Here is a 17347-nt window from a genome sequence, read left to right on the forward strand (position 1 = left end):
CTTCCTCAAAAAAAAAAGAATCAATGAGTTAAGGCATGGATAGAAGATTGGAAAACGGGACATTTCAGAAATAGCATGAAGAGGACCAAATGATCAAAAGGTGGAAGGCTCAAAGTTGTGTCTAAGTGTGTAACAGTCATGGTAATAGTCAAGGCAGTAATAGGCCCGGAGGTTCAAAGCCCAGGGTCTGGATTTGGCAAATCTAGGTTCCAAACTCAGCTCTCCTGTCTACCACTGGGTGAACGTGGGTGAGTTACTTACACTCTCCAGATCTTTAAAAGGAGATCCTAACAGCACTTACCTCAAAAATCTGGTGTGAAGAGCAACACAGGATACTACGAGTCAAGTACTTAGCAGAGTTTCTGACACTTAGTACGTGCTCAATAAATGCTACTACTGGCCAGTACGGGAACCATAGGGAAGCTTCTTCAACCCCAGTTTGTGGAGTTCGTGGTTTGAGAGTTTTTCAGTGGGTGGGCATTGCGAACTCCACAAACAATTTTCCATTCAATGGAATATTTCCCAACTAATTGAAGTCAAATTGAAAAAAGAATATATAGCAGAGTATTTGGTTTGATATCAATTGTGAGTGTCTGCTATATATATGTATGTGTCTATGTGCGCGTCTGTGTTTCTAGGTATACTTGCCTGTGTATATATATACAAATACAAATTAGATCCTTGGAATCACACCAAAATTGATTATTAGCGAATGGTAAGATTATAGGTGAATTGAATTTTCTTCTCTATTTTTCTATTGTCCTTTTTTTTTTCTTTAATGAGCATTACTTTTAGAAACAGGAGACAAAAGTAAACATTCTAAAATGTTTTCCTTGAAGGTGTATTGGTTGAGAGCCTTCTATGCGCCAGGCACTGTCTTAGAAACTAAGGATACAATAATGAGAACACCCCCTCCCACACACACACACACACACACACCATACACACACAGAGGAACGACAAGAGCAACAAAAATCACAACAAACCAAGTGTGCGTACAAGAAAGCTGGAACTTGAAAAATCAAATTCTAATGTAACTATGATACTCCAAAAACAATGAAGATGGTGGGTTTTGGTGACATCATCCTAATCATGTTTTTAAGTCTGATAGAAGATCCAAAAGAATTTTCTAATTCTCCTACTTTACAAGTGGCTCAGTAGAAAACACCATTGTCCTCTCATTTTTAAGATTTTAATTCCCTTATTTAGTAGTTCCTATCCTGAGGGAACATAATACAATTTCGCAATGTCCAAATCAACCTTGAGTCTAACTAGTAGGGATAGCTCCCCTGGAAACCATAGTTTTCCACAGGAAGACTTATTTCTGTAACAAAGGCTTTCTTTAGACCGTATATAAGGGGTTTTCTATTTCACAATAAAAATCCTTTCCTCCTGGCACATTCAGGGACATTTAAAACAGCGTATATTTTTCTGACTCCCACAGTCTTATGAAAACAACAATTTAGGCCTCAGGAAAATTCTCCAACATCCCGACTGTGTGTTTAAGTCAGATGGAAATGCCTGCATTTGACTCACTGTAACACGGAGATTCTGGCTCAAAGTTGTCACTCTCAGTTTCAACGGGTGTCTGTGTGAAGAGTAATGGAAATGATCAATCGGGATGCTCTCTCTACTTTCTGCATCCTTTCTAATTAAACATATACTGAAATGATGGACTTTATACAGATGACACGATAGGCATTCTGTGGCTGCCCCTTGTCATTCATTCTTACTGCTGTATTTCTGGAATTAGGCTTCATGTTCTGTCATCTTGAATATTTTAATACTTTACTGATCTTGAATGTGTTTAGCTATAGGAGGACAGCAGTAAAATAAAATTTTATAGCCAACAAAGTCCTTTAGTGCCTAAAGTTTATGGCACATTTTATATTTTGTTTAACACCACATGGCCCCTTGAGACTCTGAAATCAACATAGCTTCCTCAAGTTGCAGTTTGCCTGTGTTCTTCTGTTCCTTTTTGAGAGTTGATTCCATTATCAAGATAGAAAAAATTCCTGATAATTGGCCAGAGTGGCTGAAATTCTATCAGTTAGGTGCTTCTTTCTCTCAAAGTGTTAAGACAAACTTAAAGCTATTCAGAACTAGAAAAATGACCCATTTTTATCTTTGCTCCCAAAATACATGCATTCGCCATTCAAAGTGACCATTTCCCATGAACTTACTAATTTTCCTCAATATGGTGAAGATTTCATTCCATTTCAACCAACAAGTCAGGAAACAGTCAATTGATAAAATAGGAAAGAGCCTACTGACCCATCAAGTACTTGTTTTGCGGCAACAGATTTCTCGCTTTTCGGCTAGGGTCTGCAAAGTTTTATAATAGTTACAAAACTATTGTTTTATGTAGTGACAATTTTTTTAAAGTAATTAACACTATCTTATTTTTGCTCCTTGGTTTGCAAAGTTGGCGTGGTGACCCCAGAAGGGAATAAAGAATCTTAACATGGTGCAAAACATTGGAGTAGTTTCTATTTTGCCAAGACCGATCTAAATAGCTGATTTGGGGTTTTTTGTTATTGTTGTTGAGCATAGGAATGAAATGCTAACAAACAAAAAAGTCTAGGTTTTTCCATAAGACAAGTTGCAGAGAGAATTGGCATCCCAGAAAAGCATAATGTGATGAAGACACCATTGTACTGGCTTCAATTCCCAATTCTGACACTGTTATTCAGACGACCGAAAAAGGGCAGTTATTCTGTTGCCCCACGAGTTAAAAAAAATTAAAATGAATTAGACTTCATTTCTGAGGTCCTATCCTACTCTGAGTTTTTATAGTTCTAAATGAAATACACTAAACTAATTTGATCCCATCTATATTATTGTCAAAATTTTATTTGTTCATTTGTCCATTCATACATCCTACCAAGTATATTAAACCACCAACATCCGTTAAGACCTCAATACTCTGAATTTGTCTTCATCACTAACACTTCCTCAAAGGATATATTTCAGGTTATTTGGGGGAAAAAGGGTTAAAAAGAATCCTAACTGTCACACAGAAATAAAACACTGATCTCCTTGGTCTTACTGAGCTCTTGACCTATTTTCCTGCCTGAATGGCCAGGAAAGAAATTCAAAAGCCTTTAACCCTCCTCATACTTAGAAACAGAATCTAAAAATATACACATCTGATAGAAGTTCCTCACCACCTCTTCTTATCTCCAAGGATGAGATCACTGAGTCTTAGAATGGGAGTGGTGTTAGAGGGGTCACCATTTCTGGATGCTGACCAGATTTGCAGGATTCTTGGGCCATTGCTGTCAGATGCTGAGTCCTCTATAGGGCCATCTTAAGAACTGAAATGTATCAGATAGAGTGGAGTTTAGTTCTTGGGTTTTTTAATGACTTACTCCCTCTGACATCCCTGTGGTCAGAAAGTTCATTTGATTGTCTACCTTCTTTGGCTTCAGTTTAAATATGTTTCTTCCGTCCTCTACTGAAATGGAAATAATGCCTCCTATGCCCCTTTGAACAGCCCTCTTACCCTTGAATATGGTTGTTAAGTTGCCCTTCAACTATCATTACAGTAAGCCATGTATCCTTTGTAATAAACATAACTAACAACTGCTCCAGGGTCTTCTTAAAGTAATATGAAATTTTTACATTTTTATGCCTGGCATGGGTGATGTTAAAGCAAGTAGTACTGGGATGGAAAGGTAGGAGGGATGTCAAAAGACACCTCCCATCCTCAACGCTCCCTTGATGGAAATGACAGCCTTATTTGTTTTGTTACCGAATGCGTAATTAAAAGTCAATATTCAAGATCATAATAAAAATCTGTATGACTACTCATGTTGTGAGACTGAGGCTTGGAAGGGGAATCCATTAAAACACAGCCATGTGCAGTTTACAAGAAATCAGTAATAAAATGTTTGCTCTCGACATTATCTTCAAAATGGTCTGTATTACCAGAATAAATCCATATTACTTGGAGGCTGTAGATAAACGTCCATAGGCAAAGTTCACATGGAGGTTATCTGCCTCATGCTCTGAACTGGGGAGCGCTATTTAGAGGAGATAAATTGTGGTTTACTTCTCCAAGTCTCAAGTACATCGTGCAGAAATGAGTTTAGTTCCTGAGAGGGTATCTGTCATATCCAAATAGGAAAGAATGCCATTGCAGAGTTGTGCCCAGTGCAAAAAGAATATAGCTTTGTCCTCAATGGGAAACAAAAAGGAGATTCTTAACAATTAAAGTCCTGAATTTACCTTCTGTTCACAAAAAAAGGGAGATCTTTGGTGCTTTGGGAAACACTGATTCCTACGGCAGTAGAGTGATATCTTATTTTAAGTCACTGGTGAATTCACTGCTCATGGATGCGAAACTATTCATCAAGCTGTAACTTAGATTCTGAAGTAGAAATAATTTTTTAATGCATAGAAAAAAATCTAATAGCAATAGGATGGGACACTGAAACACCCTAGCAGAGAAGTTTTCATGAAAGTCCTGACACCTTTCGAGGCAAGAAAATGGCACCAGCTTTGGACAATATCTGATTCCCCCACATTACCTAAGGATTGTCACTTCATGCTGTTTAAATTAGACTCTAAGGTGGTGTTAAGAGAACCGGCATGAGAACATAGTATCTCTTTTCTCCTTCCCCCGCTCCTTTGTTACCTCTCTTCAGCAGTCAAAGGGACTTATCCTATCTAGTGATACCTACTAGCATCTAAGAATGGTAAAACCCCAGTTTTATAACTCCAGGCTTTGGCTTTGATATGGAATGGAAGCTCTGAAAGCTATAAATCGCCTTTCTCTCTCAGTACAGTCAACTTTCTACAGTTTCTCTAGGTCAGTGGTTCTCAAAGTGTGGTCCAAAGACCAGCAGCATCAAGACCACCTGGGAATCATTAGAAATGCAAATGCTTGGGTCCCGCCCCAGATTAGCTGAATCAGAAACTCTGGATGGGTTTCCGTAATGGGGCCCAGGAATGTGTCTCTTAGCAAACCTGCCAGGTGATTCCGATGCTCACTAAAGTTGGAGAACTGCTGCTGTATGGACTCCTGAATATTCTTTCTGAGGCTCAGAGCCCAGCAATCATCTCTTTGTTCTGGATAGTACCTGTCCTTCTCCTAAGCCAACAAACGCTGTGGATTTCATGGATGGGGAACCACAGGGCCATAAGATTTACTTAAATGAAAAATAGAACTATGTTAAATTTCAGAAAGCTGAACCTCTTTATATATGTCCTGTCCTGAAAGAAAACTTTGGCAAGTCTATTGGGTCCCCGTTTTCACCAGGATTTCTTGTTCCCACAAACCTACGCCTCGTTCTCCTTCACTGCCGCCAGAAAACAAAGTTATTCCAAAATTGTCTGCAGCTCTAGACTAATTTGACATTAGTCGAATTAGAGAAACAATGTATTGTACAGTACAGCTAATATAAAATCAGCATTCTGATGACAAAAATCTATAAACTGGGCCCCATTGAATTCACTAGAACTACACTAATAATTGATCATTGTAAGAACCTGAAGACTTGGAAGTGCTTCTGAATCATGAAAAATAGAATTATGCCAAACTGTATTGACTCTAGATTTAAGTAATAAATGTATTCTCTTATCCTCTCCAGATTTGATAGTTCATTCCCACGGGTGTAGTTCAACTCAACTGATATTGATTCCATTTATTGACAACTCTCTGAGTCCACATTTTTGACTCAGGGGAACACTCCAGTCCCCATCCAAATCTGAATATAAGATTTGGAGATTAAGGCACTGGATATCACTGGGAGGAAGACTCTTGCATCACAGTGAATAGAGGCAAGACAGCTAAGGTCCAGTTCTCAGACTGTGCATGGGGAACCACAGCAAACACGGGAGTGCTGGAGGATACTTCAAGTTTGTAAGAGAAACACAGCGATACCCTAGAACTGCCGACACTGCATGAATTACGAGCTTGTGGTAGTTCATAGCTTCAACATTAGCTCCAGCTTCTTTTGATGACTCTCCACCTTTACAAAGCTGGGTTTTCAGTGATTGCTGGGATAAAAAGACAGTATCATGCAAAAATCACTGTGCAACAGGAAATAAGGGTGGCAGCATCCTATCCGATGCCAAGGTTTGAAAAGTTGTGCAGTACCCAACAGGCATACACATCCATCAGTAAACAACTGTGGTTATTTAAGAATGAAATAAACAACTTTATTGTTGTTGTTCAGTGTATGTGTATTCTTCCAAACAGCTACTAAGTGGTTAGGACCTAAAGACATTATACATTTTAAATCGTCTGGACCTAACTACTTAATAAACAAAACTAGTAGACATTTCTTTTGGCCTTGAGGTAACATGAAGCAAGGAAGGTTTTGAAACTCTGGGGTAGGGGATTCTCCTTGTTTGGAATTATAAAGATTACGATATTCACCACAAAGGTAAAGACAGGTAGTAGGAGCCAAAGGCTATCCTGCTCACAGACAAGGTCAAGAAGGCAGGGCTACAGCTCTCATGAGTCTTTCCTTGGCCCAGAGCTTGTACTTCTAGCATAGCAACTGTTTCTCCCTGCTTTGTATTATAATGAATTTTTATACATCATTCTCCCCCATTAGACTGTAAATGCCTGGATCATTTCTTATTTGTTTCCATATTCTCCCAGCAAAACATCTAGAACACTCTGAGAGCTTTCTTTGGAATCAAGCAGCTTTTAAATTCAGGTTGAAGATACCCTTTCAACCTACTAAGTTATACTTGGACCCCTCAGATTTCAGGCAAGTTCAGCATTTGTGATGAGGCCTCTTGCTACTCCCATGCACATTTGTAGCTGATAAGATGTCAAAAGTCAAGGTTCTTTTAAGCTTGAGGATTGGGGCCCAATGGTCTGGTTGGCCCCGCCTTTCAGAGTTCTATACCTGTATATACTCAGTGAATGAATGGATGGATGGATGAATTAATGAATTCACCCCAAAAGGCTGAACTATGTTTTAACATCACTGCCATCAGTCTTGTAAGTCAGGAAACCCAAGGCTGACCAATATAAACACTGCTTTTCTGCACCCCCTGAGAAGTTCTCTTCCAAGAATTCTGTTTTTTAAAGAGTTTCTCCAAAGCCATCAGCTCAAAGATTTTGCATATCTTGAGTCATTAAAATCTTTCTAACTTTTTGGAAACAAGATTTCCTGATAAATTCACTGAACATAAGAGCATCTCCCTAACCTCTCCCTATACTCACCAGGAAGGGGAGTGAGTTCTGTTTAAGGCTTGGTCATCTCAAGGTCATAAACATGATTGCCCCAACTCTTGTGTGTCTGATCACATCTGCTGTGACTTAGCTTCAGGGAAATATTTGGTTTTTGGAGTGAAGGAGGAAGACTAAGTTAATCCAAACGATTCCATGGAATGAAATTTCATCGATGCATCTGCTAGATTTCTTAGCAATGTGCATTTGCAAATGGATTATATCCCAATAGTTCATTTGTAAATCAGTTGCTTGGAACATGAAATTCATTTTTCCATTAAAAAAATGGTTATAAAAGGTGGTTCAGTTTCCAGCCTAGCTCCTCAAATTTGTTTAGCCTGTAACTTTGCAAGAATAAAGTCTATTTGCAAATGGGTTCATATTGCCTTGATGTTCATAAAGCAGAAGAAATAAAATTGAATAATAAATGTTTCTTTATTTAAATGTATCTTGAAGGCCCATGCTTTGAAAAAATCAATTTTAAATGAAAGAAATGAGATAGATGAAGACTTTTAGAAATATTCTGAAAGATTTGGGGGAGAAATCTGAAACTTTAGGGGTCTATCTCCAACTCAGAAGAGATACTTAAGCCAGCAATCGCAAAGATAGCCTTGGTGTTCACGGAATTAATTCTCCCCTGACGTCATTGTGTACTCACATTATTTCCTCTTCTATGGGCAATAGATATAAGTTCATCTATATTTCCAGCATCCCTTCCCCCTTCTTCTGATGATAGCATCTCAATTCCATTAGGGAAAAAATTCCCACCTTACTCTCAGTTTACAAAGTTTAAATAGAATTAACTCCATCACTGAGGTTAAGAAATGTACCAGGAACTTAGTCCTGGGTGGGCTAATCCGAGCATTCCAGTCCTCAGTTCATTCAGGGGTCCAGAGATGAGCACGTGACCTTAGCAGTTCCAGAGAGAATGTGCCTGGCTTTTACGAAGACTATCGGGAAAAAGACCTTCATTCCCCTAGAGTTTCTAAGCTTGTAAGATGCAAGCCTGATGCTGCTTATTAAAAAAAAAGTTGAGCCTACTTGGAAATTAATCCAATACAGGAAGGCAGAGCCAAGCAATGTAGAAAGATAAATTCCTGACCACAACTTTTAAACTCCTGTGCCTCGAGCTTATTTTTTAAAGACATGAGCCAATGATTTTCCCTCTAGGTTTCAGACATTTTTAGTTGAGTTGCTGTCACTTTCAACTGAAAGAATTTGTTTTATTTCACAACAATGTCAACTAAGAGTATACATTTTAGACTACTTCTTTGGGAATGCAAAGGAAGACCCACCCCACCTCTGTCCAGATTCTGACATTAGATGGTTTGGATTTCAGAGATTTCCAAGGGGATTTAAATTAGAGGACACTGATTATTTTGTCATATTCCACTTATCTATGTATGGCTTTTCTGTTCTTTTCTTTTCTTTTTTTTTTAAAGATTGGCACCTGAGCTAACAACTGTTGCCAATCTGCTTTTTTTTTTTTCCTCTCCCCAAATTCGCCCAGCACATAGTTGTGTATTTTTAGTTGTGGGTCCTCCTAGTTGTGGAATGTGGGACGCCACTGCAACGTGGCCTGACAAGCGGTGCCATGTCCACGCCCAGGATCCGAACCAGCGAAATCCTGGGCCATCGAAGCAGAGCGTGCAAACTTAAACACTCGGACATGGGGCCGGCCCCTCCTTTTCTTGATTTTGGTCTATTCCTACCATCAATCACCCATTGTTAGTGATATTTTATTCCTCCCTTCCCTGCCTCCAGGAAGATTATTGAAATAACAAAAAGGGAAGGAAAGAATTATTGAAATCTAACAAAGACAGAAAGAATTTTTGTTAGAGAACTGGAGTTCTTATCCTTTCTTTCCACTAAGAAAAGATATATACATCCTAGCAAAACCAACTTAATTTTTCTAGGTTTTTCTCTCCAGGTCTGATCTCTCCAGATCTTCCATATTTGTATAAGAAGCAAGTGTGATTCTGATATTTGAAAGGAATTGTGGACCAGGGTTAAAACAAAGGCAATCCCAGTAAGAAAGGGATTTCCTGAGGTATAATTAACTGAGCTGGGAGCAACGAAGGACAGGAAAATTGGGCGTGGCTCAACACAGTTCCAGTGAAGGGAGACAGTGGGTGGGAAGAGACTGTGAGCCAGATGATTCCCGGTGGGAGCCCACTGGCAGTACCATCAGCCCGAGACAGCGACTTACACCACAGGTATTGCAGATTCATAAGGAGTTGTCCATTGACTGCAGGCTGTAATCTTCGCTTTGATGAATGCATCCAAAAAGTTTATGCATAATATATCTGGTGATTTATGTGACTCCTATAGTAAAACTCACATGAGGAAACACTTAACTTTTTATAACAAGGAGGTGAGAGGGGAGGAGAGATTTTATGACAGAAGATTTTTTTCTCTAGAAATTAACATAACTGGTTAAAATGAGTAAGGATTTTCAATTCACTGAAGTAATTAGTTGACATTTGGTTATAAAACAAACCAATGTTATAGTGATAATTTCTACTTTTTCTGCAGCTACTTAAAGGCCAAAGAAAGGTTTTAATTCCAAATGGAATGGGTTGCTGGTAGTATGTTAACAAGCTACTTAAGATATAAAACCACATAATATGCACAGATTTAAAAGCAGCAGTATAAGGTCAGCCCTGAATTGTAGATATAATATATTTGTCAGTATATTCCTCTTGGGAAACTGTGGTGCTAAGCTTATTGCCAAAGTCTCCGTGACAGTGTTCTATGATGCTCTCTTGACTCAGGTGATAAACACATGAGTAGAAAATCTGCTTGTTTTGTGTCTAATCTAGAAAAAGCAAAATGTACATTGTAACAAATTAAAAATCATTAACCATTAGAATGATAGAGTTCAGTGGACTTCCGTGGCAGGGAAGATGAGTAGACATACTTTTTCCTTTTCCTCTTACTAATTACAACTAAAATCCCTGTGCATTACATATGAAAGAAACTTAAGGAGACTGGAAGGTGGAGAGAAGACCAGCTGGGGGGCCTTGGAACTCAAGGAACAACAAACTGGTACGTTTCCTGGTTTGTTTGGTTTGGGTATTTTGGAATTTGTTTTTTGGTTTTTTGCTTCATAGATTCCAGACAGAAGAAACCAGCAATCCAGAAATTCTAACAGGCGCAGACAAAAGAAGTCCCAACAAAATTCTGCTCTCTCCAGCCAAAGGTCAGTGAAAGGGCAGGCTAACAAGACAGAAAGCTTTTAGAAAATAACTGGTCTACTCCAGCCACACACAACACACACAAAATAATTGTGGCCCCTTCCCAACTCACAGCAGCAAAGGCTGATGAAGGAACATAGACGTCACCCCTGCCAGGCTGAACAAACACCCCAAATATTCTGCTGGGCCAGTATCAAAAGGCAGAGCAGGGGGCCAGCCCCATGGTATAGTGGTTAAGTTTGGCATGTTTCACTTCGGCAGTCCAGGTTTGTAGGTTTGGATCCTGGGCATGGACTCACACCAGTCATCAGCCACTCTGTGGTGGTGACCCACATATAAAGTAGGGGAAGATTGGCACAGATGTTAGTTCAGGGCTAATTTACCTCAAGCAAAGCATGAGGAAGATTGGCAAAAGATGTTAGCTCAGGGCTAATCTTCCTCAGCAAAAAGAAAAAAAAGCAAAGGCAGAACAGGTAGCCAAGATGTTTATCCCCATAAGGACAGTAACATGACTCTCCATCCTCCACTAACAGACTACCATGGAGCTGGAACTCTCACTTTCCCCAGTAGTGTTGGGGAAGCCAGCTAAAATACAAGGCTTAAATAAGATTCAGAGTCTCATAACATAAAACTCAAAATGTCCAAGTTTCAATCAAAAAGTCACTTATCATACTAAGAACCAAGAAGATCCTGAAATGAATTAAAAAATCAATAGATGCCAACACTGTGCTGACATAGATGTTAGAATCACATGACAAAAATTTTAAAGCAGCCACCACAAAAATGATTCATTGAGAAAGTAAGAACACACTTAAAACAAATGAAAAAATATAAAGTCTCAGCAAAGAAATAGAAGACATAAAGGAAGACCAATGGAAATTTTAAATTTGAAAAACACAGTAAGCAAAATAAAAAACCTCAATGGATGGGCTAAAAATCAGAATGGAGAAGACAGATGAAAGAATCATTGAACTAGGAGATAAAGCAATATGAACATGAATTACCCAATCTTAACAGAAAGAAAATAGATTTTAAAAATAAATAAACAGAGCCTAAGGAACCCATGGGAGTAAAACTAGCCATTGGAGCATGTCACTGGAGTCCCAAAAGGATAGGAGAAAAAGACAGGACTGAAAAAGTATTTGAAGAAATAATGGCTGAAAACTTCCTAATTTGGCTAAAAACATAAACCTATGGATTCAAGAACCTGAGAAAATCCCAAATAGGATAAAGTAAAAAAATATCCACAACAAGTGTATTAGTCTACTGAAGCTACCATAATAGGATACCACTCACTGGGGGGCTTAAACAACACAAATTAATTTTTTCACACTTCTGTGTTAAAAGTCTAAGATCAACGTGCCAGCAGGGTGGGTTTCTGGTGAGGGCTTTATTCCTGGCTTGCAGACAATTGCCTTCTCACTGTGTCCTCACATGGCCTTTCCTCTGTGCATATGTGGAGAGAGAGTGATCTCTGGTGTCTCTTTCTCTTCAAGTAAGGACACCAGTTCTGTTGGATTAGGGATCCACTATGATAACTCATTTAACCTTAATTACCTCTTCAAAGTCCCTATCTCCAAGTACAGCCACATTGAGGATCAGAGCTTCAACATACGAATTTTGGAGGGACACAATTCAGTCCATAATACTAAGAAACATCATAGTCAAACTTCCAAAAACTAAAGGCAGAGAAAAGCATCTTGAAGGCAGTAAGAGAGAAATGACACCTAAAGGGAAAACTATTTGAACGGTAGTGGATTTCTCATCAACAATAACAGAGGCCAGAAGGAATTCTCACAGTATTTTTCAGGTGCTAAAAAAAAAGAACTACCAAGCCAGAATCCTATAGCCAAGAGAAAACATCCTTCATAAATGAAGAAGAAATCAAGACATTTCTCAGACGAAAGAAAACTAAGAGAATTTGTCTCCAGCAGTTCTACCCTTACAAAAAGGGCTAAGGAAGTTCTCTAAACTGGAATATCAGGAAGGAAGAAGGAACACAGTAAGCAAAAATATAGCTAAATACAGGAAATTTTTCTTCTCCAGTTTTCTAATTTAAATGAAGTTTGAAGCCAAAATTATAACACTATCTGGTGTGGTTTTAAATGTATGAATAGGAAATATTTAAGACAACTATACATGGGGAAAGGTAAACGGGCATAAAGGAAAACAAATTTTCTATACTTCACTCAAGATGGTAAAATGGCGACACCACTAGACAGTGATAAGCTGGGTCTATATAATGTAATACTTAGAGCAAACATGTAAAAAGCTCTACAAAAAGATACACTCAAAAACACCGTAGATAAATCAAAATTGAATTCTAGTAATTTTTCAAATAAGCTATAGGAAGGCAGAAAAAAGAAAACCAAGCAACAATACAAAAACAAAAACCAGGGAGAACAAACAGAAAACAAAAAATAAAATGACAGGCTCAAGTCCTAAGATATCAATAATTTCATTAAATGTAAATGGTCTAAATACACTAATTAAAGGATAGAAATTATGCTGTCTGCAAGAAACTTACTTTAAATATAACAATATGGGCAAATTGAAAGTAAAAATATGGAAAAAGATATAACATGGAAACATTAATCAAAAGAAAGATATTCACACATAAAAAATGAAATTGGGTCTCGTAATTCATACCACTTACAAAAAATTACTCAAATGGATCAAGATGTAAATGTAAGAGCAAAGACTATAAAAGTCTTAGAAGAAAACATGGTTGCAAATCTTTCTGACTTTAGATTATGCCATGATTTCTTAGATATGACACTTACGGCACAAGCAATCAAAAAAAAATTAGGTAAGTTGGAATTTACCAAAACTAAAAATTGTTGTGCCTCAAAGGACACCATCAACAAAGTGAAAAGACCCACAGAATGAAAGAAATATATGTAAATCATATATCCATTAAGACTGACAAAGGAAAAAAGAGAAGGCACAAATTATCAATATCAAGAATGAAACAGGAGGGTCAGGGGGTAGACACAAAGGGTGAAGTGGTGCACCTATAATATGACTGACAAATAATAATGTACAACTGATCACAAGATTGTAAACTATCATACTCTCAATAAAAAAAAAAGGGCGGGGGGAATGAAATGGGAGATAGCACTACAGACCCTGCAGACATCAAAAGCAAAATAAGGGACTGCTATGAACAACTCCACACAAAAATATTTGACTGTTTATATATGATGGACCAACTCCTCAAAAAAGCACAAGCTACCATGACTCACTGGATGTGAATAGATCATTTGACTAGCCCCATAGCTATCCAGGAAATTGAATTCATAATTTTAAAACTCCCAAACAAGAAATCTCCAGGCCCAAGTTGTTTCACTGGAGAAATCTATCAAATGTTTAAAGAAGAATTAACATCAATTCTTTACAATCTCTTCCAGAAAGTAGAAGAGCAGGGAACATTTCCCAACTCACTTTATGAAACTAGTATTAGCCAGAGACCAAACTATGCTGAGTGAAAAAAGTCAATCCCAAAAGGTTACATGGTGTCTGATTCCAGTTATCTAACATTCTGGAAATGACAAAATTATAGAACTGGAGAACAATTAATGTTTGCCAGACATTAAGGAAGGAGTAGGGGCAGGAAGGAGATTGGTGTGGCTGTAAAAGGGCAACATGAAGAAACTTGTGGCCTTGGAAATGGTTTGGTTTTGGTTATATCAGTATCAATATCCTGACTGTGATATTGTACTACAGCTTTGCAATATTTTACCATCGGGGGAAACTGGGTAAAGGGCACACGATATTTCTTACAATTGCCTGTGCATCTACATTTTGAAATAATCACAATTATCTCAACCTAAAGAGTTTAAGAAAAAGACATTGTCCATTAGCGTGAAGGCAGCTATCTGCTAACAACAGGAGTGTCCACAAAATGTATGCTTAGCTCTAGTGAAAAATGAAATAAAGGACAGTGTGAATTGAAAATATCTATATCTATCTGCAAATTAAATCCTGATGGTTCTGAGTGCATTCTCAGCTGTTCTCAGCGCAGAATTAAAATACGGGATCCAGCCATGTCATCAGTTCAACAATGCACTTAAAACAGTTTGATTAAGCCTTAGACCACCCCTCTCTTCCTCTGGTAAATTGTTAGAAACAAAGCCTATTTCCTAAATAAGCTGCCGTAAAACTACAGGTTATATACTATCTGATTTCCTCGTAATTAGAACAACCTTGACAAACCTGTTCCTTTGACACAAACCTTAAAATTACACATAATGGTATTAAGTCAAATGAGTTGATGGAGGAGATCCTGCAAGGCAGGACCTCTGGGGAATAACGGCAGCTTTCCCAAATATTCTCGGTGCCAGATTCTGGAAGCGGGGAGACGGAGCACCCAGATTTCTCTCCACGCCATGCTGTCTTGGTTCCTAAGAACACCTCCCCTTTAACCACCACTACCCAGCCTCCTAACACTGAAACTCTGGCGGTAGTAGTAAGCAAACACTTAGTAGTAACACTAACTAATTTCTTCTAAGTACTTACCACATGCTAGGCACTGTGCGAATCATACAGTGAAGGTTAATAATAACCATATGTGTGCACATTATTATTATCTCCAATTTACGAAAGAAAAAGGGAGAGAAGGAGGGAGGAGAAGAGAGGGAGAAAGAAAGTGAGGAAGGAAGGAAAGAAGGGAGGAAGGAAGTTGAGGGAAGATGGGAAGGAGGAAGGAAAACTGAAATTCAGAGAGGTCAAATAACTTGGCCGAAGTCATTTAGTCTAGTGATAAAGCTGAAATTTGAACTAAGATCTGTCTGAATTCGAAGTTCAAGCCTTTAACCATTATTCCAGTGGTTCTCAAACTCGGCTACACATTAGAATTGCTGGTGAATTTTTTAAAAATCTTGATCCCAGGTCGGACTCCACACAATGAAATCAGAGTGTCCGGAGTGGAAGCCAGCTTCAGTATGTTCCGAAAGATCCCCAGGTGATTCCAATGTGCAGCCCATTTGGGAACCACTGCACCATTATCTGGCCTTTTTTTTTTTTTAAGATTGGCACCTAGGCTAACAACTGTTGCCAATCTTCCTTTTTTATTTTTTCTTAAGGATTGGCACCTGGGCTAACAACTGTTGCCAATCTTTTTTTTTTTTTCTGCTTTATTTCCCAATCCCCCCCCCGCCCCGCCCCCGTACATAGTTGTATATCTTAGCTGCAGGTCCTTCTAGTTGTGGGATGTGGGACACTGCCTCAACGTGGCCTGACAAGCGGTGCCATGTCCGCGAGAACTTAACCACTCGGCCATGGAGCCGGCCCCTATCTGGCCTTTTGATTAAAACTCTGGCTGCCCAGGTGCCTCCCATTACCAACCTTCCTTTGCACATCTCTGCCTATTCCATGTCCAAGGTTCTAAGTACACCCAACACTGTGGAACCCCCTCATCCTGAATATGGCCCCTGAGAAACTGGTTAGAATTCCTGGATGACCGAGGAGACTCATGGACACTAGGGCTTAGGCTAATGAAGGTTCAACACCTTCCTCTCTGATGCAAAAATTCAGATGGAGGCCTTTGATGCCTCAGCCCAGAGCAATATGGGAATACAGACATTTGGGGCCCTGAAGCTTTTCTGAAAACAATTTCACAGCAGACTCAGCAACAGCTCACCTGAGTACATATGAGGCCCATTTTTGAGAAAGGAATACAAATTAGAAAATGTGAACAGGGTCCCCACCGTATGAACCATTGGCTTTCATAAATAAAGACGTTAGCAATGACTTGCAAAAGCTACAAGTGTGAATCATGTATCAGTTAAGCTCTTCAGTAGGCAAAAGAGAATGCAGATAAGGAAAACGAGGCTTGGAAAGTGGAAAAACCTGGAAAGTGGAAAAACCGAGGCTAATAACAGCTGATAAAGAATGACATCATTGACCATACTATCCTGAAGGATTTAGCTATTGCAAGGACAGATGGACTAATGCATGGCAGGGCTATTTGCATAGTACCTGATCTATACATATTTATCCATGGACAGTCACCAAATGTCACTTGGGTCATTAGTTTATTTTTCCTCATTCAAAATGTTCACAGACATTGCAAAATTGAGGGAGACAGATGGGTAACTGATAGGCACAAAAGTTGGTAAAGAAAAATACAAATGGAAAAGAGCTTATAAATTCCACAAATCAAAAAGCAAACAATCAAAGTAGATGTGCATGGCCCAAAATAAGTTGAATATCGGGAAGAAATGGCATTTAGCTACTGCTCTGTCTGAATTCAAATTTGAGGCCAAAGTCTACTGGGTACCATGCAGAACACAGATGCACTCTCATCACTCTTGCCTCTCTCTCACCCCCACCAAGAACAGCTGAATTCATCAGCTTGTTAACAGTTGCTTGTAGAAACTTGGTATCTTGAAATTTTTCAGGACAGTGTTGGCAACTGTCCCTTCACAAATTACTCTAGAAGCCATATCTTATCTGGGTTTGCACTCCAGTCTTTCTTGTTTCAGTTAGTGACCATATGTCCCTTTTAAAACTTCTCAGAATAACACACTTGACAGGTTGTTCTTTTAAATTCAAACAATGATAAAGTTCTGCAAAGGTGTCTGCCTCCTGAGAACTGAATTTCCCTAGGCTGGTGATAAGGAAAGAAAACTGTGCCCTTCAAGCATCTGGTATGTGGATGGTGTGAAGGGCAATGACAGACAGTGGGAGGGATCAGGACTCACTGCCACATAGCCTCTAGCAATGTTTCTTTGAGGTCCAAAACCGGGAAATGCTGCGTGGGAAGCAGGTCCAAGGCATATATCTGCTCATCTCAAGGAGACTTCAGGCCTCCCAAGTGCCAAAGAGACAAAGCTGCAGAGAAATGATGCTTTGGTTTGAGAGTAGCTCTTCTCAAGGTGCTAAACCAGTGTGCTCATCAAGGAAACATTAATCCCACATCAGTCCCTTCAGCTGACTCTCCATAGGATAGTCGTTA

Source organism: Equus przewalskii, chromosome 15, assembly GCF_037783145.1.
Source record: "Equus przewalskii isolate Varuska chromosome 15, EquPr2, whole genome shotgun sequence".
Lineage (NCBI taxonomy): Eukaryota > Metazoa > Chordata > Mammalia > Perissodactyla > Equidae > Equus > Equus przewalskii.